Source organism: Oryx dammah, unplaced genomic scaffold (assembly GCF_014754425.2).
Source record: "Oryx dammah isolate SB20612 unplaced genomic scaffold, SCBI_Odam_1.1 HiC_scaffold_24, whole genome shotgun sequence".
Classification (NCBI taxonomy): domain Eukaryota; kingdom Metazoa; phylum Chordata; class Mammalia; order Artiodactyla; family Bovidae; genus Oryx; species Oryx dammah.
The window spans coordinates 68,922,302-68,946,616 of NW_024070208.1; positions in this window are offsets into that span (position 1 = coordinate 68,922,302).

A 24,315-nucleotide genomic window follows, 5' to 3' on the forward strand; every position below is an offset into this window, starting at 1 on the left:
AATGCAAAGATCAAACAGCATATTTTTGTTTGCAAATTTTCCTCACTTCTTGGTATGCTTGCAGCACATCTTCTCACACGATCAGTCTGGAAGTTTCATTCACAAGTTGGCCTGCCCTTCGTGGGGAACTTGCTTGCCTCTTTGGCAGTGCGGATTTGTCCTAGCCAAGTGGTGTGTACAAGTAGGAAGTTCTACAATCAGTTAACTCGTTTAAGTTTTCCCTGCAATTCATGTCCAGTTCGAACACAAACACATATGCAGATATAAAGAACTTATTGAACTTAAATAAAAACATTTTTAGGCCATCAGTTTTATTTAAAAGTTAGGCTTGTTTTATTGCTCATTTTAATAAAAGAATAGTGACTGTTGCTTTTTTTTCCTAGTTGCTGTGTACAGAAATGCAAATCAGCAGTGAAATGTATGGGAGTGACACTCTTTCTTAAGATACCACACAAATGTTTACTTTGCATCAACCCTTGTATTGCTAAAACAATTGGGCTGATTTCTTTAGAACCATATTCCTTTAAAGGCTCTATAAAGACACTCTGTTCACAGACTGGGTGGAGCAACTGTTAAAACCCTAGCAGGAGTAATTACATAGACTAGAGTATTAAATATACTGTCTTATGATGATAAACTATGAAACTGTCATCCCCGAGCTTTTAACCTACTAACTTATATAATAGGTTTGAGACAAAATATACACTGTCATACAAAGGACATATATATGTATGGGGTGCAAATGTGAAAACTGTTACTAAGATTATTGTGAATAAAGTTGAGTCTAATCTTGAAAATTATTTTGATATATACAAAAGGATAAGGACTGAGAAACATTTTTATATTGGTGAGTTAAATTATTGTATATTTTCAAATTTAAGTTTAGAAATCAATTGCAATAAATTATTACCATGAAATGTTTGCATATATGATTGAAATATATGCCTGTATGTGAAATATCTTATAAAAATAAAATATATAAGCTTCCTAGGATATGGTTTTATGAATTGTGTGGTATTGCCTGTTTAGTGATATTAAATGAACCAGATTTGAAAGTTCTTAAGTTCATGAATGTTGAACTGTGGGGGGTGGGTGGGGGGAAGATGTTCCCATACCTAAAAAGAAAATGGTTGTTTGTGTGCTTGTTTGCTATTCACCTAATACAATTTCACACTAGGAGAGGTTTGGCTTTCAGTTTTGGTTTTTAGGGGATCAGTATTCTTGGCCTAGAGCCTCTTCATCCAGGGAGAGGCCCCCAGGATGAACCCTCATGGGGGACAGCAGCAAATCACGGCTGCTATTCATGGGCCTTCATGCCTCTTGACTGAGTCTGGTTAAGCTTTTCCCTGTAAGTTTTCTTGCCATTCCCTTTCTTATGTACTGAAATGACGATTTAGTTTTAGTGTCCACAGAGCTTATGTTTGAACTCGTGGAACCTTACATATTTATTCTTCTACATTTCTCTGCCTGTGTGTATGTTCAGTGGCACCCAACTTTTTGCGACCTCATGGACTGTAGCCCGCCAGGCTCTTCTGTCCATGGGATTCCCCAGGCAAGAATACTGGAGTGGGTTGCCATTTCCTTCTCCAGGGGAATTTCTCAACCCAGGGATCGAACCCAGGTCTCCTGCATTGGCAGGTGGATTCTTTACCACTGTTCTTGTACATTGTGACGTAAAAGTGAAAAAATACCAAGATATAAGAAAGAGAGTAGTCTGTGTGAGTGAACAGTGAAGGAAAAATACTTTGAAAGAGAATTACAAGTTCTATGGGCTTTATATTGCCAAGTGGATGGCAAGCACCCAAAGGACTGTGTACCTCCATCCGTGGAACCTATACAGGCTCTGTATTTGCCTTGTGGCCAAGGAATACCCGTGACCACAAATATATCTAATCTGCAGCTGAGAGGCAGACACTTTCTCAGCCATAGTTTGGGGAAAAGTCTGTGCAAAGTCACTTTCTTCTTTTCCCCTTAGGTCCTCCCTGTGAATGATCTTTTTTTCAATTTTAAAACTTTCACTAGGAGGCAGCAATGAGATTGTTGGGGAGGTTTTTGTTTTTTTTTTAATACCTTGGCAATGCCAAAGTAACTGGCTTTCTTCTTCTTTCTCTTTCTCTTCTATAAAGGGGAGGGAGAATATTTGGATCCCAACAAAAGACAGGGGCTCAGAGTGAACTGAATCATTTTTCTCCCTTCATCAATTTCATCTCTGTGCTCTCACTGGATTATCACCCAGATGGCTCATTGTTACATTTTTCTAGAACCATGGAGGTGAAACCACAGCAAAGAAAGCAAACTGGCAGGGTACGGAGAGGTGCCCAGGTGGAAGTGACAGAGTGGGAAAGGTGATGCCTTCAGATGCAGGGGCCAAGTTATGATACCTGGAGCAGTGGGGGCAGACGGCTGGAGTTAAGAGAACTTCGGGCTTCTGGTCTTAAGCAAGTGCAAGGAAAGGGTTCATAAGCTTTCAACCTGCATAGAAAAGTAATATAGCCTGTTTGTCCTGTTAAGGAGGAAATGAGCAAACTGACAAAAGCCAGTCTCAGGCTTTTGTTACAGTTCTCTAATCCTACTCCTTTATTTCCCTAGTTGTTCTCCTATCATCCCCACCCCGACCTGCCCCCATAAGGGAGGAAAAAAACCCAAACACGTGGTCCACATAAAACCCGAGAGATGAGGAATTAAGTCAGGTACTCATGGTTAGAGTGAATAGCTGCAAGAGCGACCTTTGACTGGTTACAGCTAAATTTTCATTCTTTTGAGATTTCTGTCCCTTTATTCTTACTGCTCCTGCCATACTGGGACTATACAAATCGATTATGAGAATGCCTTTCTTCATTCCTCCTTAGCAGTACTCAACTCAGGCTGGCATTTTCTAAACGAAGTTTACCTAGATGACAGAGCAAGAAATACAAAATTTAAAAACCCATTGTCCCCCTCTTCCCCCAAATAAAACACTTAAGGGAAAAAAGGCAATGCAAATAATCCAAGACAGACAACTTCACAAAGTACAATTTCAGATCCTGAGAATACTGTGAAAGCAATTGACTTTTCTCTAGGATAAGTGCTTTTTTTTTAAAGTGGGAGAGAGCTAACATTGAACAAAACCAGGAATGAATGACGAGGGTTGAACAGTCAGCATATCATATAATGAAGAATCCTTCCAACCCATAGTTTTCAAATGAGGAGACTGGATTCTGGTGTGGTAGCCTTACTTGTAAATTTCACCACTGTGCATGCTCTGGTTGATTTTGAGAAAGATGGGAATACTGCTTACGTCTTCCAGCAGGGTGTAGGATAAGCCATGTTTCCGATTTTACAAAGTCCCTCTGTCTGGGTGTCCTTTCCAGCTTTCAGACCTCCTTGACCTGTGTGTTATTCCCTCTTAGATTCAGTTTCCTATCTGAGGATGGGTCTGCTTTGATGAGCAGTTTGATTTTAACTATCATTTACTGAGTTCTTAAGATACCATCCTTTTGCATACACTATCATTTAATTTTTAGGAAAGCTCTGTGAGGTAAGAGTTACCTCAATTTGCAGTTGGGAAACGGAGCCTTAGAGCTGATGAATGAATAACTCACCCAAAGTCACACAAACGCAAGTGGAAGAAGTGGGGTGTGAACTAAGCCAATGCTCTTCACCAGCACCACTCTGAGTGGAAGACTCAGCTGCTTCCTGGCTCAGATTCTCAATCCCACCTACTTCCTCAAGCCTCCCTGTGACTCAGTGCCATGCTTCCTCTGAGAGGGAGTGGCCAAAGGGAATCCCTCCAGTAAGGTGTTCCATGCCTACAGCAACATGCTGCCCCAAGGTCCAGTCCTGGCACCCAGCAGTCAGCTTCCCTGCTAGTTCCTGTGGTTGTCAGCACGGGCTTGGTTTCAGCTGCAACTCAATAACCCACTGCCAAACAGAACCCAATCTCTACCCTTTCTCTGATAGCCAAGGACTGCTAAAAGGGAAACCTTTAACAATGATATCTAATCTCAGTCTGTATACTTCCCCAACCCTACTTATCCAAACCACCCTATCCCTTTCCCTCTTTCCACCCCTCCTTCATCCCTCTCTTTCTTTTATGAAATCCAAGTACATGAAATTGGTTTAATCACAATTCCCAGTGCTTGATACACTCTCATAATTGCTCCATCAGTGACTTTCTTTTCTTTCTCCCTTTCTTTCCTTCTTCCTTCCCTCTTTTCTTCCTTCCTTCCTTTCTTCCTGTCTCTTTCTTCCTTTCATCATATAATAAATACTTATGAATCCAGCATCCAAAACAAAATCTACTGGTATACCTATACATGGGCTTTCCTGGTAGCTCAGCTGGTAAATAATCAGCCTGCAATGCAGGAGACCCCGGTTCAGTTTCTGGGTTGGAAGATCCCCTAGAAAAGGGAATGGCTACCTACCCCAGTATTCTTGCGCTTCCCTGGTGGCTCAGCTGGTAAAGAATCCACCTGCAATGTGGGAGGCCTGGATTTGATCCCTGGGTTGGGACGATCCCCTGGAGAAGGGAATGATTACCCACTCTAGAATTCTGGCCTGGAGAATTCCATGGATTGTATAGTCATGGGATTGGAAAGAGTCAGACTAGATGGAATGACTTTCACTTTCATACCTTTACAAAAACAAATCCCCCCAGTAAACTCTATACTACATCTGTGTGTATCCTTTTTAAGTATGTTTTTCTTTATATTTTAGCTTTAAATGTTATTATAAGTTAAAACTTTTCTATGTAATCTTTAGTGATGAACTTTTTTCTTTTAATTATGTTTGAATTCAGTGTTAGTGCATGTCACTGAGTTGATTCATAGGCTGCCTAATATTTTATTGTGCATATGAAGCACGGTGTATTTGCTTATACTGTCCTGTTAATGAGCATGTGGGTTGTTTCCAGTTTCTGATGATGTGCACTGGCTGTTATGGGCTTCCCAGGTGGCTCAGTGGTAAAGAATCTACTTGCCAAGCCAGAGACATGGGTTCAATCCCTGGGTTGGGAAGATTCCCTGGAGGAGGAAATGGCAACCTACTCCAGTATTCTTGCCTGGAAAATGCCATGGACAGAGCAGCATGGTGGGCTACAGTCCATGGGGTGGCAAAGAGTTCGGCATAAATGAGTGAGCACACACACACTGACTGTTATAGACATTCTTGTTCGTGTCTAAGACCGTATATATGTGGGGTATTTTATAAGCAAAAAACTGTAAAAGTGGGAAATTCATCTAACACTGTACCCTTTTTCCAAGTGTGTCCCCTTGTGTTTCTGTTTGCTTTTGACTTTTCTGCAGGCATTTAGAGAGTTTTTCTTTTTTAAATATTTTGTCCGAAGCTTATGGTTATTATCTAAGGGAGAGTTGGTCTTCTAGGAGCTATTTCTCCATTTCCAGAATCTATCTGAAATTGATTTCTGTGTGGGGTATAAGGCTTGATTTCTTTCCATATAGACATTCAGTTTTCTAGAACCAGTCATTGTAAAGGCTGTGGCTTTTTATACTGCTCCTATTGCTCCCTTCGCCGGAGGATATGAGTTGTTTTCTGAACTCTCCATTTTGCTTCATATTTTTCAGTTTTTGCACTACTGTTGCACTATCCTAATTCTGGCTGAGCAAGTACTTTCATTTCTTCTTATTCAAAAGAGTCATGGCTATTCTTGGCCTTTGCACGTTCATATACATTTTATTTATTTTTTATTGGAGTATAGTTGCTTTAAATGTTGTGTTAGTTTCTGCTGTACAATGAAGTGAATCAGCTATATGTATACAGATATTCCCTTTTGAACTGTGGTGCTGGAGAAGACTCTTGAGAGTCCCTTGGACTGCAAGGAGATGCATGCAGTCCATCCTAAAGGAGATCAGTCCTGGGTATTCATTGGAAGGACTGATGTTGAAGCTGAAACTCCAATAATTTGGCTGCCTGATGCGAAGAGCTGACTCATTTGAAAAGACCCTGATGCTGGGAAAGATTGAGGGCAGGAGGAGAAGGGGACGACAGAGGATGAGATGGTTGGATGGCATCACCGGCTCAATGGACATGGATTTGGGTGGACTCCAGTAGTTGGTGATGGACAGGGAGGCCTGGCTCGGTTCCTGGGGTCGCAAAGAGTCGGACACGACTGAGCGACTGAACTGAACTGACTGATCCCCTCCCTCTAGAACCTCCGTCCCACCCTCCTATATACACTTTAGAACAGACTGTCAGGTTCCAAGTATTTTTCAAAAACCCAAGTATTTTTAATTTAAAAGCTTAAATTGAGGTATAATTATATTAGTTTCAAGAAAAAAAATAATTATTTGATATTTGTGTATATTGCAAAATGATCACCATAATAATTCTAGGTAACATTTGTCACAATATATAGTTATACATTTTTTCTTGTGATGAGAACTTTTAAGATTTACTAAAACCCAGATATTTTTAAAAAGCCTTTTAGTTAAGATTGTTATGAATCTTTGGGTTGATTTAGGGAGCATTAACATATTTACAAATTTAGCACCTCTAATCCATGAGCTTAGCATTCTTCGGTTAATTTTGTTGTTTTTTAATTTCTCTGAGTAATATCTTACAGTTTTCTGGTAGAATTATTATTCATCTCTTATTACTAGGTTTTAAAATTTATCTTTTGATACTATATAAATACTGTGCTTTATGATGATATATATATATTTTAAAAGATAATATCTTTTAAAGAATTTAAATTAAAATTAATTTAATAATTAGAAATAATTTTATTTTCTGTTTGTTGCTGGTCTGTAGAAATACAATTGCTTTTGGTCTGCTGACTTAGCAAGTGGCAACCTTGTGAAACCATTTTTAATTCAAGTAATTTTTATTTGTAGTTCATTTTGGATTTTATACATACAAATTATGTCATCTGTGAATATTCAGAGTTTTCTTTCTTCCCTTCCAGTTCTTATACATTCTACTTTTTCTTACCTTTCTGCACCGTCTAGACTCTTCGGTTCATTGTTGAACAAGAAGGCATGATAGTAGATGCTCTTACCTTTTTCCTCACAAACGTATGGCATCATGGGAGGGAGGGTCTCCACAGTCTTTCCAGGGCTTGAGGCTTTTAGCGATCTAGTTCTGTGCTGGTCCCACTGTCGCCCAATCGCACACATCTACACATTTTTCCTGGAATTCTGCTTGGTTATGCTTTTCTTAGTTACTTGACCAACCAAACCTTCCAGTCTTTCTCTAGAACAAGAATGCCACGTGTTTGGGTCCATGAACCCTGCACACTAGAGGTGTAACTCTATTGGTATAAATTTCTCTGTCCTCTATTCCTCCATCAGACTAGCAGAGGTTTTGCCAAATACCATTGCTCACCACCTGCCCGGTTACAGTGCTGGCCTTTTTGCCCCAACTTGTTTTTATGCTATTGCGCTATCTTGCATTCCTTGCATTAGGAACCAGAGTTTTTCTATCTGCACCATTAGGGGCTGAGGGGCCAGTTTCCTGTGGCTTCTAGCACCACCATAGGGGAAAGTGCCTGCTTGGTCCAGTGTGTCTAGGACAGGCCAAGCCCCCGTCACTCCACAGTCCATGCCTAAATGAGGACATTTGCTTTATTCAGCACATAACCATTCCTTTCTCTAGAGGCAGGGTGAAATAACGCATGAGCAAGTAAATGCCATAATGCCTTCTAATTTTTGTGACTTGCCTGTGGTAAGAGGGCACAAGGCAGGAATCAGAAGCAGTAAAGGATGGTGGTTTGGCTGATAGCAATCGGCATCTAATCGTTCCAGCTGCCTGAAAAGGTGACTCATGACCTCAGTGGACTTATCGCCCTCCTGGTATTTGTAGAGCCGAATTGTATTTTAATGCTTTGTTTGTGCACTAAAGTGTTTCCATACACTAACTTCCTAGTTGACGTGTCCTTTTGTTCATTATCAGCCTCCAATTTCACATTCCAGGCCGTTGTCAGGAGTGGCCAGACGCTTCGGTCACGGGCATGCCTGCAGCGCCGCTTTTCAATGCACTTTGAAAACAGTATTTGACGTTTATGCATGTACATTGTCTGCTAGCAAATACATCCATTGCTGTCAGACAAAGCCTTGTGTTTGATAAAAATTTGTCTTTGTTTATTTACTTGAGGCAAAAGGGGGCTTTCACAGTGCCACAGGGCTTGCTTTTTAATACAACTCTCCTCTATTATTGGGGCATGTGGGAGTGAGTTAAGAGGCTGGCAATAACCTGACAAGAAAATATTATCCGATTGATTCATTAATAGTAATCTGAAGTTGCTTTGTCTATAAACATACCTCCAAGAGGCCGGTTGACTACTTTTGTCTTTATGCTTCTCTATACCCTGAACCAACTGTTATTCTAGTGTAAGTACTTCTTGTTTGCAACTATTAACTCATTATGTCTTTCATTAACTAACTTTAAACATCCTAAGGGCAGAGACCATATCTTATTTGATCTTGATACCTAGGTACCTAGAGAGGTTCTTGGCATTGAATAGGTGCTCAATAAATTGTTGAGTAAGTGAATCAGCCACATGGTCTGTGTGTGGACAGCCAAGGAGAGGTGGAGGGTTTAACCGCATGATTCAGGTACAAGATTAATTAATTAATCGAAGTCTAGAGTAGTACTGGAAGTGAGATACTAAGTCGTGTTTTTGATATCCCTAGTAAAACTCCCATGTGCTTACCCTTTAATATCAGGATATTTCAAGCATAATCTAATCCGTCCCACCCCCAAATAATTTGGTCATTATATAAATCCTTAATCTTAAATTGCTCTTGAGGATGTGTTTGTAACAAAGATAACAGCTTTTAAACTTCAACTCCAAAAGTTGTTTCACCTCTTTTTTTTGAAAGCTCCTTGTTATAAAATGAAAATTTATAGTTGAATTAAATCAACATATACACTTATATTTTTACAAAATGAATGGACTATTTAAAGAACTGGTGATTGTATTTTGATGTGATGCACTGGCTTACTAACATAAATTTTTTGACGTGTTTTGGGGAAGATTTATTTTATTTTACTTTATTTTTGGCTGCACTGGGTCTTCTTTGTGGTACATGGGCTTAGTTGCCCCACACCATGTGGGATCTTAGTTCCCCCAACCAGAGATTGAATCCACATCCCCTGCATTAGAAGGTAGATTCTTAACCATTGGACCACCAGGGAGGTTCCTAAACAAAAAGAGTTTTTAAATGCATTTAGATCTGGAGCAGTGAATCCTCAAGGAGCTCTCAAGTATGTCAGACTCTCAGGTGTTCCAAGAATAATCACTTTTCAAAACCACCTTTGAGTCATAAAGCAGGGGTTGGGAAGAGGGCAGATGACTTAAAGATTTTGTTCTAAACTCTGCTATTGACTGATTTGAGCTGTATCCTCCCCAAATCCATAGATTGAAGCCTCAGCTTCCAGAATGGCTGTATTTGGAGATGGGGCCTCTAAGGAAGTTATTAAAATTAAATAAGGTCATAAAGGTGGGGTCCTGGTCCCATAGGATTAGAGTTCTTGTAAGAAGAGACATCAGAGAGCTTGCTCATGCCCTCTGAGTGCACTTGGAAGAAAGGCCTTGTGAAGCCAAAGCGACTGTAAACCGGGACGAGAGAACCCTGATGGGACATTGATCTTAGATTTCTCAGCCTTCATAACTGTGGGAAAAATTTTTTTCTGTTGTTTAAGCCATCCAGTCTGAGGTATTTTGTTATGGCAAATTGAACCAACCCAGGTTCTATATATACACTTCTGTAATGTTTAATATTTTACAGCAAAAATTTATTTTTGTATTAGTTTTATCATGCACACACAAAATAAGTGAAACTCTCACCCACTGACAACTTTGCTTCACCTCACCCCAGAAATTAAGGGTTTTCATTATGGGGTAAAGTCTTATGTTATCCTCAGATTATGTTGGTTCTGTTTATAAATACAGAATGGTTCAGTGATGTTATCTGTGAGAACTGGTAATGTTTTTGATCTTTTTTCTTAGATAAGTAGAGCTCTGGGATTCTGAGCTTGGATTCAGGGCTTCTATCTTGGAATACAAGGCAGAGTCTTTGAGACAGGATTATGTTTGAGTGAGTCTCCCATGCTTTGGATAATGACCAGAGAGGTAAAATTTGTTTGTGTGAGGCTGGCTGAAAAAAGCAACTATGAACATTCACATTTTACTACTTTCAAGAATTCTTGCAATTCAGTCTACCTGGAGTTGGGATGATAGGCTGAGGATTAAGTATGTGAATATTTACTTTTGTATTACCATAGAAACTTAATTTTGTTTCCAACAACCTGTGCTCAATGGCTACAGACTTTATGGTAGATTAAAGATTGAGGCAAATTCTTTGTTCAGTTCAGTTCAGTTCAGTCGCTCAGTTGTGTCCAACTCTTTGCGACCCCATGAATCGCAGCACACCAGGCCTCCCTGTCCGTCACCAACTCCCGGAGTTCACTCATACTCACGTCCATCGAGTCAGTGATGCCATCTAGCCATCTCATCCTCTGTTGTCCCCTTCTCCTCCTGCCCCCAATCCCTCCCAGCATCAGAGTCTTTTCCAATGAGTCAACTCTTCGCATGAGGTGGCCAAAATATTGGAGTTTCAGCTTTCCCAGGGTTGATCTCCTTTAGAATGGATTGGTTGGATCTCCTTGCAGTCCAAGGGACTCTCAAGAGTCTTCTCTAACACCACAGTTCAAAAGCCTCAATTCTTCGGTGCTCAGCCTTCTTCACAGTACTCCTTCATTAAGAAATGAAGTCTGATAACTTACCCTATGAACCTAGGCTTACCTTAGCAACTTGCCTGGTCAATAGGACACAGCAAAATTTTTATCCTGGGACTTCTGAGTTTTGGTTGTAAAAAGGCTTGCAGCTTCCACTTGAATCACTTGATCTCTGGAAGCCCTGGGCTGTCTCAATTCCAATTGCTTTGAGACGGCTTGTGTGGAGATATTTTGTGATTGTCAGCACCTGTAGATTCAAACTTTCTGGTTATCCCTGCCAATGTCCCCAATACTGTAATGAGTAATGCTGTCTCGGATCCTGCAGAGCAGCTCATCCAGCAGCAGAATACCACCAGATAACCATTTTATGTCATGTGGGACAGAAGAATCACCCACCTGAGCCCTGCCCACATATGTGACCTACAATATCATGACATATAAGAAAATGCTTGTACTAAGGCGCTAAGTTTTGAGATAGCTTGTATGCATTAATAAATAACTAGAATAGCCTTCATCTGATCATCAATGTCCAGAGGTACAAACCAATTTACTACTTTACAAGTTGATTCTGTTGAAGATTTCTCAGTTCCCTTTAACCCAGATAAACCAGATGTAATATATCAATAATAATTAAAGGAGGAAGGCTGCAGGAGAAGACTTTTTGTTGCTGCAAAGGGAATAGCTTAATGCTGGAGAAATACTGTAGTTGGCAGCCCATGCCTCTATCTTATTGAAATTAGAGACAGTTTTGGGGGGAGGAGGAAGGAGAAGCTAGCAACCTCTATGAATAGCTGGGTCTTCTCTGTTGTAATTTCTTCAGGGTTCCCAGTTCAATAAGTTCAGTTCAGTCACTCAGTCATATCCAGCTCTTTGCGACCCCATGGACTGCAGCACACCAGGCTTCCCTGTCCATGACCAACTGTCGGGGCTTTCTCAAACTCATGTCCATCGAGTCAGTGATGCCATCCAACCATCTCATCCTCTATCGTCCCCTTCTCCTCCTGCCTTCAGTCGTTTCCAGCATCCGGGTCTTTTCCAATAAATCAGTTCTTCACATCAGGTGATCAAAGTATTAAAGCTTCAGCTTCAGCATCAATCCTTACAATGAATATTCAGGAATGATTTCCTTTAGGACTGACTGGTTTGATTTACTTGCTGTCCAAGGGACTCTCAAGTCTTCTCCAACACTACAGTTCAAAAGCACACAGTTCAAATTCTTCGGTGTTCAACTTTTTTTATAGTCCAACTCTCACATCCATACATGACTACTGGAAAAAAACATAGCTGTGACTATACAGACTTTTGTTGGTAATGTCTCTCTAGGTTGGTCATAGCTTTTCTTCCAAAGAGCAAGCATCATTTAAATATTAAATATTATTAAATTAAATATTTTATGGCTGCAGTCACCATCTGCAGTGATTTTGGAGTCCAAGAAAATAAAGTCTGTCACTGTTTCCATTATTTCCCCATCTATTTGCCATGAACTAATGGGACGGGATGCCGTGATCTTAGTTTTTTGAATGTTGAGTTTTAAGCCAGCTTTCCCACTCTCTTCATTTACTTTCTTCAAGAAGTTCTTTAGTTCCTCTTCACTTTATGCATTAAGGGTGATTTTATCTGCATATCTGAGGTTATTGATATTTCTCCCAGAAATCTTGATTCCAGCTTATGCTTCATCCAGCCTGGCATTTCACATAATGCACTCTGCTTATAAGCTAAATAAGCAAGATGGCAATATACAGCCTTGACCTACTCCTTTCCCAATTTTGAATTAGTCCATTGTTCTATGTCTGATTCTAACCGTTGCTTCTTGACCTGTATACAGACTTTTCAGGAGGCAGGTAAGATGGTCTGGTATTCCCATCTTTTTAGGAATTTTCCACATTTTGTTGTGATCCACATAGTCAAAGGCTTTAGTGTAGTCAATGAAGCAGAAGTAGATGTTTTTCTGAAATTCTGTACCTTTTTCTATGATCCAACAGATGTTCCCAGTATGAACCTTAATTTTTAATCCTGAAAAAAAATTAGCCTTTTCTTAGTCACTGCCTAGATCAAATTAAGTTTGCTCTTCCAGTCAGGCGTAAAGGAGAGAGACCAACTTTCTATGACCCATATGTCACTTTTCATTTGTATGTGTATAGTTTACAGGAAATCTAAAGTATTAGAATACCTTAATTAAAAAGATGAACACAAAGACTTTGAATATTTTATATTCCATGGTAATATTTTTCTAGTATCAGGAAGAATCTAGAGTCTCTAAACGTAACTCCAGTTTTAGGTTATACTCAGAATTACATTTTTTTTTCTTTTCAAGCTCTTCATTTCTAGTTTTATTTATTTTGAAATATATGTGAATAAATTCTCTTCATTGGACTGAGAAAATAATATTATTTAATGGCAGCCACTTACACATCTAACAATGATTTATATTTTTTAAGTAGAAGCAGAAAACATTGCTATAGGACACAAAATTTTACTAAAATATCAGCATGTAATAGTACACTTCAATGATATTTGTTTGTTGAGGTTCTACTTCTACTCTTGTTGCTTTAGCCATGACCTTTTGCTTTCATCTCTTTTCGGAGATATGTTGCTTAAGGAAAATATTAGTAATGTCTACAGAGATGGATTAATAAATTCCATTGCTGATTGAACTCCTACTCAATCTGATGAATCAGTGGTTTTTGTGGTTTCTGACATCAGCAAAGCCTATCAATTAAAATGCATATGGCAATTAATGAATTTTTAATTATAAACACTCTGAATAGGACGCTATCATAGAGGATAAACAATATATGTTTAAAAGGCAGGTAGGAGCAACACAATATAAGGAACACTGAACTGGGAATCCAACATTCATTCATGTTTGGGTTCCATGTTGACTTTGTACAGCTTGCTAGCTTAACTTTGGGAGCCTCTATCTTTTTATCTGTAAAATGAGAGTAATAACCTATGTTAGCTAACTCATAAGGTTGTTGTGAAGGTTAGAATGAAATGAAGCAATGCAAATAAAGAGTAAACTGTTATTTTCAGATAAATATTTTCAGATATCACTGCAAAAAGAAAGCATGTATTTATTAGGAATCAATCCCATTATTCCCTAGCTGCCTCACCTCCACTCAGCTCTAGGCAACAACTAATTTCTTTTCTGTCTGTATCAGTTCAGTTCAGTTCAATTCAGTCACTCAGTCATGTTCGACTCTTTGTGACCCCATGGACTGCAGCACATCAGGCCTCCTTGTCCATCACCAACTCCCAGAGTTTACCCAAACTCATGTCCATTGAGTCGGTGATGCCATCCAACCATCTCATCCTCTGTCAACCCTTTCTCCTCCTGCCTTCAATCTTTCCAGCATCAGAGTCTTTTCAAATGAGTCAGCTCTTTACATCAGGTGGCCAAAGTATTGGAGTTGCAGCTTCAGCATCAGTCCTTCCAATGAATATTCAGGACTGATTTTCTTCAGAATGGATTGGTTGGATCTCCTTGCAGTCCAAGGGACTCTCAAGAGTCTTCTCCAACACCACAGTTCAAAAGCATCAATTCTCCGGTGCTCAGATTTCTTTATAGTCCAACTCTCACATCCATACATGACTACTGGAAAAACCAGAGCCTTGACTAGACAGACCGTTGTTGGCAAAGTATGTCTCTGCTTTGTAACATGCTGTCTAGGTTGGTCATAACTTTTCTTCCAAGGAGTAAGCATCTTTTAATTTCGTGGCTGCAGTCACCATCTGCAGTGATTTTGGAGCCCCCCAAAATAAAGTCAGCCTGTGTTTCCACTGTTTCCCCGTCTATTTGCCATGAAGTGATGGTAACCTCAGATATGCAGATGATACCACCCTTATGGCAGAAAGTGAAGAGGAGCTAAAAACCCTCTTGATGAAAGTGAAAGAGGAGAGTGAAAAAGTTGGCTTAAAGCTCAACATTCAGAAAACAAAGATCATGGCATCTGGTCCTATCACTTCATGGGAAATAGATGGGGAAATAGTGGAAACAGTGTCAGACTTTATTTTTGGGGGCTCCAAAATCACTGCAGATGGTGACTGCAGCCATGAAATTAAAAGATGTTCACTCCTTGGAAGGAAAGTTATGACCAACCTAGGTAGCATATTCAAAAGCAGAGACATTACTTTGCCGACTAAGGTCCGTCTAGTCAAGGCTATGGTTTTTCCTGTGGTCATGTATGGATGTGAGAGTTGGACTGTGAAGAAGGCTGAGCGCCGAAGAATTGATGCTTTTGAACTGTGGTGTTGGAGAAGACTCTTGAGAGTCCCTTGGACTGCAAGGAGATCCAACCAATCCATTCTGAAGGAGATCAGCCCTGGGATTTCTTTGGAAGGAATGATGCTAAAGCTGAAACTCCAGTACTTTGGCCACCTCATGCAAAGAGTTGACTCATTGGAAAAGACTCTGATGCTGGGAGGGATTGGGGGCAGGAGGAGAAAGGGACGACCGAGGATGAGATGGCTGGATGGCATCATGGACTCGATGGACATGAGTCTGAGTGAACTCCGGGAGATGGTGATGAACAGGGAGGCCTGGCGTGCTGCGATTCATGGGGTCGCAAAGAGTCGGACATGACTGAGCGACTGAACTGAACTGAACTGAACTCATGGGAACAGATGCCATGGTCTTAGTTTTCTGAATGTTGAGCTTTAAGCCAACTTTTCACTCTCCTCTTTTGCTTTCATCAAGAGGCTCTTTAGTTCTTCTTCACTTTCTGCCATAACAGTGGTGTCATCTGCATTTCTGAGGTTATTGATATTTCTCCTGGCAATCTTGATTCCAGCTTGTGCTTCATCCAGCCCAGTATTTCTCATGATGTACTCCGCTATAAGTTAAATAAGCAGGGTGACAATATACAGCCTTGACATACTCCTTTTCCTACTTGGAACCAGTCTGTTGTTCCATGTCCAGTTCTAACTGTTGCTTCCTGACCTGCATACAGATTTCTCAAGAGGCAGGTCAGGTTCCGTCTCTTTTAGAATTTTCCAGAATTTATTGTGATCCACACAGTCAAAGGCTTTGGCATAATCAATAAAGCAGAAATAGATGTTTTTCTGGAACTCTTTTGCTTTTTCGATGATCCAGCAGATGTTGGCAATTTGATCTCTGGTTCCTCTGGCTTTTCTAAAACCAATTTGAATATCTGGAAGTTCATGGTTCATGTATTGCTGAAGCCTGGCTTGGAGAATTTTGAGCATTACTTTACTAGCGTGTGAGATGAGTGCAATTGTGTGGTAGTTTGAGCATTCTTTGGCATTGCCTTTCTTTGGGATTGGAATGAAAACTGACCTTTTCCATTCCTGTGGCCACTGCTGAGTTTTCCAAATTTGCTGGCATATTGAGTGCAGCACTTTCACAGCATGATCTTTTAAGATTTCAAATAGCTCAACTGGAATTCTATCACCTCCACTGGCTTTGTTCTTAGTGATGCTTCCTAAGGCCCACTTGACTTCATATTCCAGGATGTCTGGCTGTAGGTGAGTGATCACACCATCATGATTATCTGGGTCATGAAGATCTTTTTTATCCAGTTCTTCTGTGTATTCTTGCCACCTCTTCTTAATATCTTTTGCTTCTGTTAGGTCCATACTATTTCTGTCCTTTATTGAGCCTGTCTTTGCATAAAACGTTCCCTTGGTGTCTCTAATTATCTTAAAGAGTCTTTCCCATTCTATTGTTTTCCTCTATTTGTTTGCACTGATCATTGAGGAAGGCTTTCTTATCTCTCTTTGCTATTCTTTGGAACTCTGCATTCAAATGGGTATATCCTTTTCTTCTTTGCTTTTTGCTTCTCTTCTTTTCAGAGCTATTTGTAAGGCCCCCTCAGACGGCCATTTTGTTTTTTTGCATTTCTTTTTCTTGGAAATGATCTTGATCCCTGTCTTCTGTACAATATCACGAACCTCTGTCCATAGTCCATGACGCACTCTGTCTATCAGATCTAGTCCCTTAAGTCTATTTCCCACTTCCCCTGGATAATTGTAAGGGATTTGATTTAGGTCATACCTGAATGGTCTAGTGGTTTTCCCTACTTTCTTCAAGTCTGAATTTGGCAATAAGGAGTTCATGCTTTGCCTATTTTGGACATTTCATATAAATATGATAATTTAATAAGTGGGCATTTTTGAGTGGCTTCTTTCACTCACCAGAATGTTTTCAAGGTTTAGCCATGTTGTAGCATGTAAGAATGATTTATTCAGTTTTACTGTTGAATATATTCTATGGCAACCCACTCCAGTATTTTCATCTGGAGAATTCCATTGACAGAGGAGCCTGGAGGGCTACAGTCCAAGGGTTGCAAAGAGTCGGACACTACTAAAGTGACTGAATGTGCGTAAATATACTGTATTTTATTTATCATTTAGTCACTTGACAGACATTTTGGTTGTTTCTACAGTCTGGCTATTATGAATAACGCTGCCATGAACATTTATGTAAGTTTTTGTATGAATATCCATTTTAGTTTTTCTTGTATGTATGCCTAGCAATAAACTTGCTGGTCATATGGTAACTCTTGTGTTTAACCTTTTGATGAACTCCTCATCTGGAGAATATTAATAATAATAACTATCTTAACTATTTTCCAAAGCAGTTATATCACTGTAAATTCCTATTAGCAGTGTATGAGTGCTCCAAGTTTTCCACATTCTGGTCAACACTTATTATTATCTGTCTTTTTGATTGCAGTTCTCCTAGTTGGTGTAAAATGGTTTGTCATTATAGTTTTGATTTGATTTGCATACTTTGTATAATTTCAAACCTTTAGGATTTGTTTTGGATTGTTTCATGGCCTATCATATGGTATCCTGTGTGAATTATTCAGGTACTTTTTATCAACACAAAGGAAGATATTATCAGATAAATAATACATAAGAGAGAGCACTGTTCCCATGGCATGAAAGAATGCAGAGAGGAAATGCAGACTTTACTATATGAGACAGGAAATTCTGCTTAAAGGTTAAAAATATTATGCTTAAATGCATTGAGAATTAACTTAAGAAGGAATATTTGTCTGTGAAAAGCTGACATATAATTTATACAAAGCTACAAAAACTCAAATTATTAGCAGATGTAATTATTTTCTTAATGCTAGTGTAATTTATCAGTGTCCATGGAATTATATAGAATCTCCAAGGATAATATTTCAAAATTAGAGGTAAATTCTAGATCTGCCTCTGCCATTATTTTCCCACTCAATTTTTTATTCACTATGCTTAAAACACTTTGTATCTATAAGGAACTATATGACTTTTCTTAGACAAACTATTTAACTTCTTATTCATAAAATAAATGGATTAGATTTGGTAATCTCTCAGGATATTTTACCTGCCCTAAAATCTGATTCTAAAAGGTACATTTAAAGTGATCATTCCCTCTTTAATTCAGCAAATATTTCTTGATTATCTCTAGGTGTGAAGCATTATTTTAGAAACAGTGACCCTGGTAGGTGTAATTCCTGCTTTCATGAAAGTAGCATACATTTAAACAAATAACAACAAGGGTGATGTCTTTCATGAAGGAGAAAGCATATAATATTGTAGGAATATAAGTCAGAATTTTCCAACCAACCCTGGTGGAATAGGGGATCTTTCAAAGAAGGTTTCCCTGAGGAAGTGAACTTGATCCTACAACTTGAAGGATGAGTAAGTGTTAACTGAAAAGAGACAGTTGAAGAGACAGGGAAGAAAGTTCTAGAAAGTGCTGAAAACATGTTTGAAGCTCAGGGACAAAAGATACCTTAAAAGGGGGTTGAGAAACTTATAAAAATCCAACATGGCCAGTATTCAAGGCCTAAAGTAGACAGAAATGAAGCTGGACAGGAAGAAGGGAGATTTCACAGAGAGCCTTATGTCAGCTGCTTAAAGAGGTGGTTACTTCATCCATGGACAATAGCAGGATATCTAAGCTGAACTGAATTTGTCTTTAAAAAGATGACTCTGGCCGTGGAGCAGAGGGGAAACTGGAGGTCTATGAAGTATCTAGATGATCTGCACTGGGTGTGTGTGAGGATGGAATGACGTGAATTATTTGAAAGATAGATAGAAAATCAAGTGGAAAGTATTTGCTGATAGATTGAATGGGGAAGCTAATTAAATGACTAATAAATTAAAACTTTACTTCTTGCCTAAAATGATTTAATATACCTTATGAAGATGCTTACAACTTAGACAGGCAATAGATATTTACATGGTTTATAAAATGAGGACTAAGGAAAATAAGAATTTAAAATATAGCAGCCAGGAAAATTAGTCCTTGAAATAAAAGCCCTAAACTTCTATTTTTTTTAGAAAAAGACATGAATACCAAATGTGGGAAATTTGGTTATCTCAAGAGCTGAGAAGCAAGAAAATGTATTTGCCTGCATGAGTGTGTGCTCAGTTGCTAAGACATATCTGACTGTTTGCAACCCCATGGACTGTAGCCCACCAGGCTCCTCTGTCCATGGGATTTCCCAGGCAAGAATAGTGGAGTGTATTGCCTGAGGAGATGGTTTTTAATAATGGAATAGTGGTTTTCATCTCAATGTGTGTGCTTAGGTGTGAAAGATCTGCTGCTTCTCTTTATTTTCCATGAATGAATTTGATCTTGGCTTTGAGGACAGAGTGACAGAAAGTGAACATCACTTGTTCTGGGGGGCTCATCAAATTCCTGCAGTGCCATTCAACCCTTTGGATCCTTCCGTGACTTCCATGTAGTGTCTGGAATTCAGGGATCCAATTCAAGTATGGGACTTGGATATCAGTTAGGTCTCATCAGGTAAACAGAAGCCACACTAGGTTGTTCAAATGAAAGGAATTTGATATGGAATTTGTTTCATAGGTGATGAAAGACTGAAAGAGCAAATAGAAATCAGAGTAACCAGAGATAATACAGGAAGCCACCACCACCTCTAGCAATAGAAAAATAAAAGGAGAATGGGTGTACCAGGATCTAGCAGCCTGGAAGGGGTCTGGCAGAATCTGTTCTTAGATTTCTATGTAGGAGGTAACACGTATCTTAGAATGTGAACCTTGGAATGATGGTGGAACCTTGGGATGATGAGGCTGATGCTGGTTACATAAAAAGAATGTGGAAGCGGAGGCCAATTGCTGTTGTTGGGGTCATGCAGACAAGACCCAAAAAAGGAAGATGGATTTTTTACCCACTCCTTCCCTCTTTTAATCTGCCCCTAGAGCCCTCCTGTGGCAGAGCACAGCAAGGATGCCAGATGACAAAGGAGTCTGGGAAACGAAATTGTAGAGTCCTAGTTCTTGCATCATAGGTCAAAATATAGAAGGATGATTTGGAACTGAGATTATCAGGTAAATAACAGGCTTATAGGGGACCATGTTCCTGGCAACCTTGCTGTCCTAGGACTCATGGGTCCTTCTCCTTTCTGCTGCTCATCCTCTCCCCCACCTGAGGGGACTCCTTTCTGCCACTAGCTTTTCAAAATCTCTCAAATCCTGCTGCAGCTCTGTCCTTTCTTGCAAACATCCACAGTAAATGTTCCTGGTCCATGAGAACTGGAGCCTGAATCATTAACAACCGAAAGACCAATTCTCCTTTCCTTGAGGACAGATCTCCTGGGGAGTGATGGTAAATGTTTACGTTCTGTCCTTCTTATATAGAGAAAATAAAAACAAAGATGTCACCTTCTGTAATAAAGCCGAGAAGCTGATGATGTCCACAGTTCTGATTGTGGTGACCACATTCACACTCACCCTCGATGACATCCAAAGCTTATTCCCAGGAACCTGTGAATATGTTACCTTATGTTGGAAAAAAGGCTTTGTAGATGTGATTAAGACCTTTGAGATAGAGGGGTTGTTCTGGTTTATCTGGGTGGGGCTAGTGTCTCCCCTGGAGTCCACCAGGTCTTCTCTGGTGGCTCAGACAGTAAAGAATCCACCTGCAGTGCGCTGAGACCCAAGTTTGATCCTTGGGTCAGGAAGATCCCCTGGAGAAGGGAATGGCTACCCTCTCCAGTATTCTTGCATGGAGAATCCCATGGACAGAGGAGCCTGGTGGGCTACAGTTCATGGGGTCTCAAAGAGTTGGACACGACTCAGCGACTAACACTGGTTCAAGTGTAATCACACAGTCCTACGGAGGAAGTAGGGGGATCAGAGTCAGAGAAGGAGATGTGGCCATGGAGGTAGAAGTTGGCGGGCTGTAGGGACAGGAGTCGAGAAGTGCTGGTGGTTTCTAGAAACTGGAAAAAGCAAGAGCCTTCCTATTGCCTCCAGAAGGAAAGCAGCCCTTCTGACACCTCGATTGAGCCCAAGCCCCATAAGACTAATTTCAGACTTCTGACCTCCCCCTCTGTGTTGTTTTAGCCAAAGTTTGTAGTAATTTGTTACAGCAGAAATAGGAAACTAATACACTGACCATCTACTGTGTGGGTGCCGCTGAGTCTTAGTCCCTGGGCTGAAACCTGTACAAGCACCAGTTACATTAAATTCACTCAACACCTCAATAAGGTTGAATAGTATTATTCTCATTTCACAGGTGAGAAAACAGACTCAGAGAGATGAAATGAATAAGACCCACAAACTCTGGAGCCGTATGATCAGTATGGAGGGAGCCGGCACTGGAAGGCTGTGAGTCTGCATTAAAAGTCTGTACCTGTAACCCCGATGAGAACTGCCTCCTCTTGAAGCCTGTTAACAGGGACTATTGCATAAAAGGTGAGCAGTTTTGTGTATATGTCTACACGTTTGCATATTAGCAAGCAAAGCAGCAAAGTGTTAAATGTGTTGGTTGAAATGGCACCTTGAAGTTTTGTTTATGATATATATATATTTAATTTAATTGATTAATTTATTTTATGTTGGACTGGGTCTTCATTGCTGCACATGGGCTTTTCTCTAGCTGCAGTGAGCAAGGGTTGCTCTTTATTGTGATGCATGGGCTTCTTATTGGAATGGCTTCTCTTGCTGCAGAGAACAAGCTCTAGAGTATGGGCTTCAGCCATTGTGGTACTCCAGCTTAGCTGCTCTGAGGCATGTGGAATCTCCCCAGACCAGGAATCAAACCCATGTCCTCTGCATTGGCAGGTTGATTCTTATCTACTGCACTGCCAGGGAAGTCCTATATGCATTTTCCACTAAATTTTTTTTTAATTGCTGATTTAGCTCAAATCAGTATTCCAATGAGTTCTGCACATTACATACGATTCCTGTCTCTTTAGTGTCTTTTAATCTAAATACTTTTCTCTTGTTTTCACGTTGCTTGTTTATTTTTTCATGCTGCTTATTTCTTGGTTGGTTGGTTTGGAGAGGAAGTGGAACTGACAATCTGATGAAATAACCACGTTCTTGTCCTATTTTTAATTTTATATCTTTAAATGTCTGATAAATAAAATTATTTTGCCTATTCGCATCCCAAATATTATGCACTTTGCCATCGTATTGTTGTTGTTTAGTCCTTAAGCTGTATTTGACTCTTTGTGACCTCATGCACTGTGGCCCTCCAGACTCCTCTGTCCATGGGATTTCCCATGGAAGAATACTGGAACGGGTTGCCATTTCCTTTTTGAGGGGATCTTCCCGACCCAGGGATCCAACCCCCGTCTCCTTCATTGGCAGGCAGATTCTTTACTGCTGAGCCACCAGGGTAGCCACTTGCCATCATATAGTCACTTTAATTAGACTTCAGTTAGTATTGTATTATTTTTGAGACCCAATTACAGCAGCTTGAAAGGTATTTTTATATTCTGCAAAATAATTTTTATAAAGTGATTTGGGTACATTGCCACATGTTGAGTTTATAACCTCCCTTTTTTCTTCAATTTCCATGAGGATATTCAGACTTTTAAAAAATCCACAGTTGATAATGTTTAACCATGCTACCCTTTAGTAATCCAAATTTTACCAAATCATTTTGGTATATCAATTGTCACTGTGTTATATTTTAATGCACCGAAGTTCCTCTTTAGACTGCTCAGAAAAATATGTAAGCAAATAAGAATGCAAGGTAAATGGTCTCTGAAACACATTCATATATAGAAATATCAAATGGATCTCCTGCTAAAGTGATAGCATATTTAGATTTGATATGTCAGGAGTCACTTATGTACTGAACATAGAACATGACTGAGCTGCAGTGACCAAAACCCTTATCTATTGCTCCTTTATCACCATCGTAAACATATAAATGTTTTATTCCAATGTGCATTGCATGTATTTACCCCACTTTTATAGCCAGGTTCTATTTCTGATGCAGTTAGCATTTATGTTTTTATTCCATATGAGAAGTTTTTGGACCATGAACTCTTCCTTCTATTATATTATCCAGCAAGTTTGGAAACCAATGCAACAGCTGAGATGTTTTATTTTCACTTGGTTGGCTTCCATAGGTACATCATTATTGGTCAAATAACTATAATGTATAATATATGTATATATATATGCGCTACTGGGAATACACAGGTAAAACAAAACATACCCGAATCTCCTTATTTATAGGGAGTTGAGAGAGAGAGATCATAGGAAAGCCAGCAAGTGCAATTCAGACTCATCTTTTCTTTTGGCAACCTTCTCCCTATCTACTTCTCATATGTTTCCAGTATTTTTGGACACAGGGTTTTAATGTGCATACTAGGAAGCCCAGTGCTATTGGAAGCTGATGAGATGGTGTTTGTTACAATTTCATTCAGTTCCTCATGCATTGGAGAAGGAAATGGCAACCCACTCCAGTGTTCTTGCCTGGAGAATCCCAGGGACGGGGGAGCCTGGTGAGCTGCCATCTATGGGGTGACACAGAGTCGGACATGACTGAAGTGACTTAGCAGCATGGGGTGGAAGGGAGGTTAAAGGATGAAGGAGAATAAGGGAAGGCTAAAAAGAAGAGGAGAGTCAAGAGAGACTGTGGGTAAACAATGAGAAAAACAGTGGAGACTAGAAACATGAAGAAAATAAAGTACCATTAGTGTGGAATGGAATTTTAGAGAGAGTAACTCAAAACTCACTAACAAAAGTTTGCATAAATTGCAAACATTGGGTTTGATTAAAAGATAATCTTTCTTAAGTCATAACAGACTTCTCTTTATTTTATTCACCTATTCTAAAGTCTCATTGTGTTCATAGCTCAGCTTTTCACTACTCTTAAAAAGAAGAAAGTCAATTAGTATTTTCATTGATTGCAAGGTTACCTTCTTTTGTAGATATTATTTTACAAATATAACCTTGGCTATCTATTATTGTAATTCACATAACAAAGCAAAATATTAAAAGGCGACATTTTGCTATTTCACATTATAGTCATTCATTTTTACCCTTTTTTAGACAAATATACATATGCACCCAGATCCCAATACCTGGACAAATCATTTTCACCCTTGCTGACATTAAAATATTTTTAGATATTTAGGTTAATGTTTTTAGATATTTAGGTTACTATTTATAAATAATCTCTTCTGTCAGTATAATCCATGATTTCTCTTTGTGTAAAATTAAATACTAATTTGTAAAAGCTGTAAGTTAAGATTGAACATTTTTAACTTAGCCAAAGCTATGAAGTTCAGTTTATTCATTCTTTAGCTATTCATAAGCCCATTTTCAATACTCTTGTGTTATAGAAGGATTAAATTACAGCTTTGCAGTAGATTAGGTTTCTTTGTATTATAGTATTTATACATCTGGTTGGTCTAT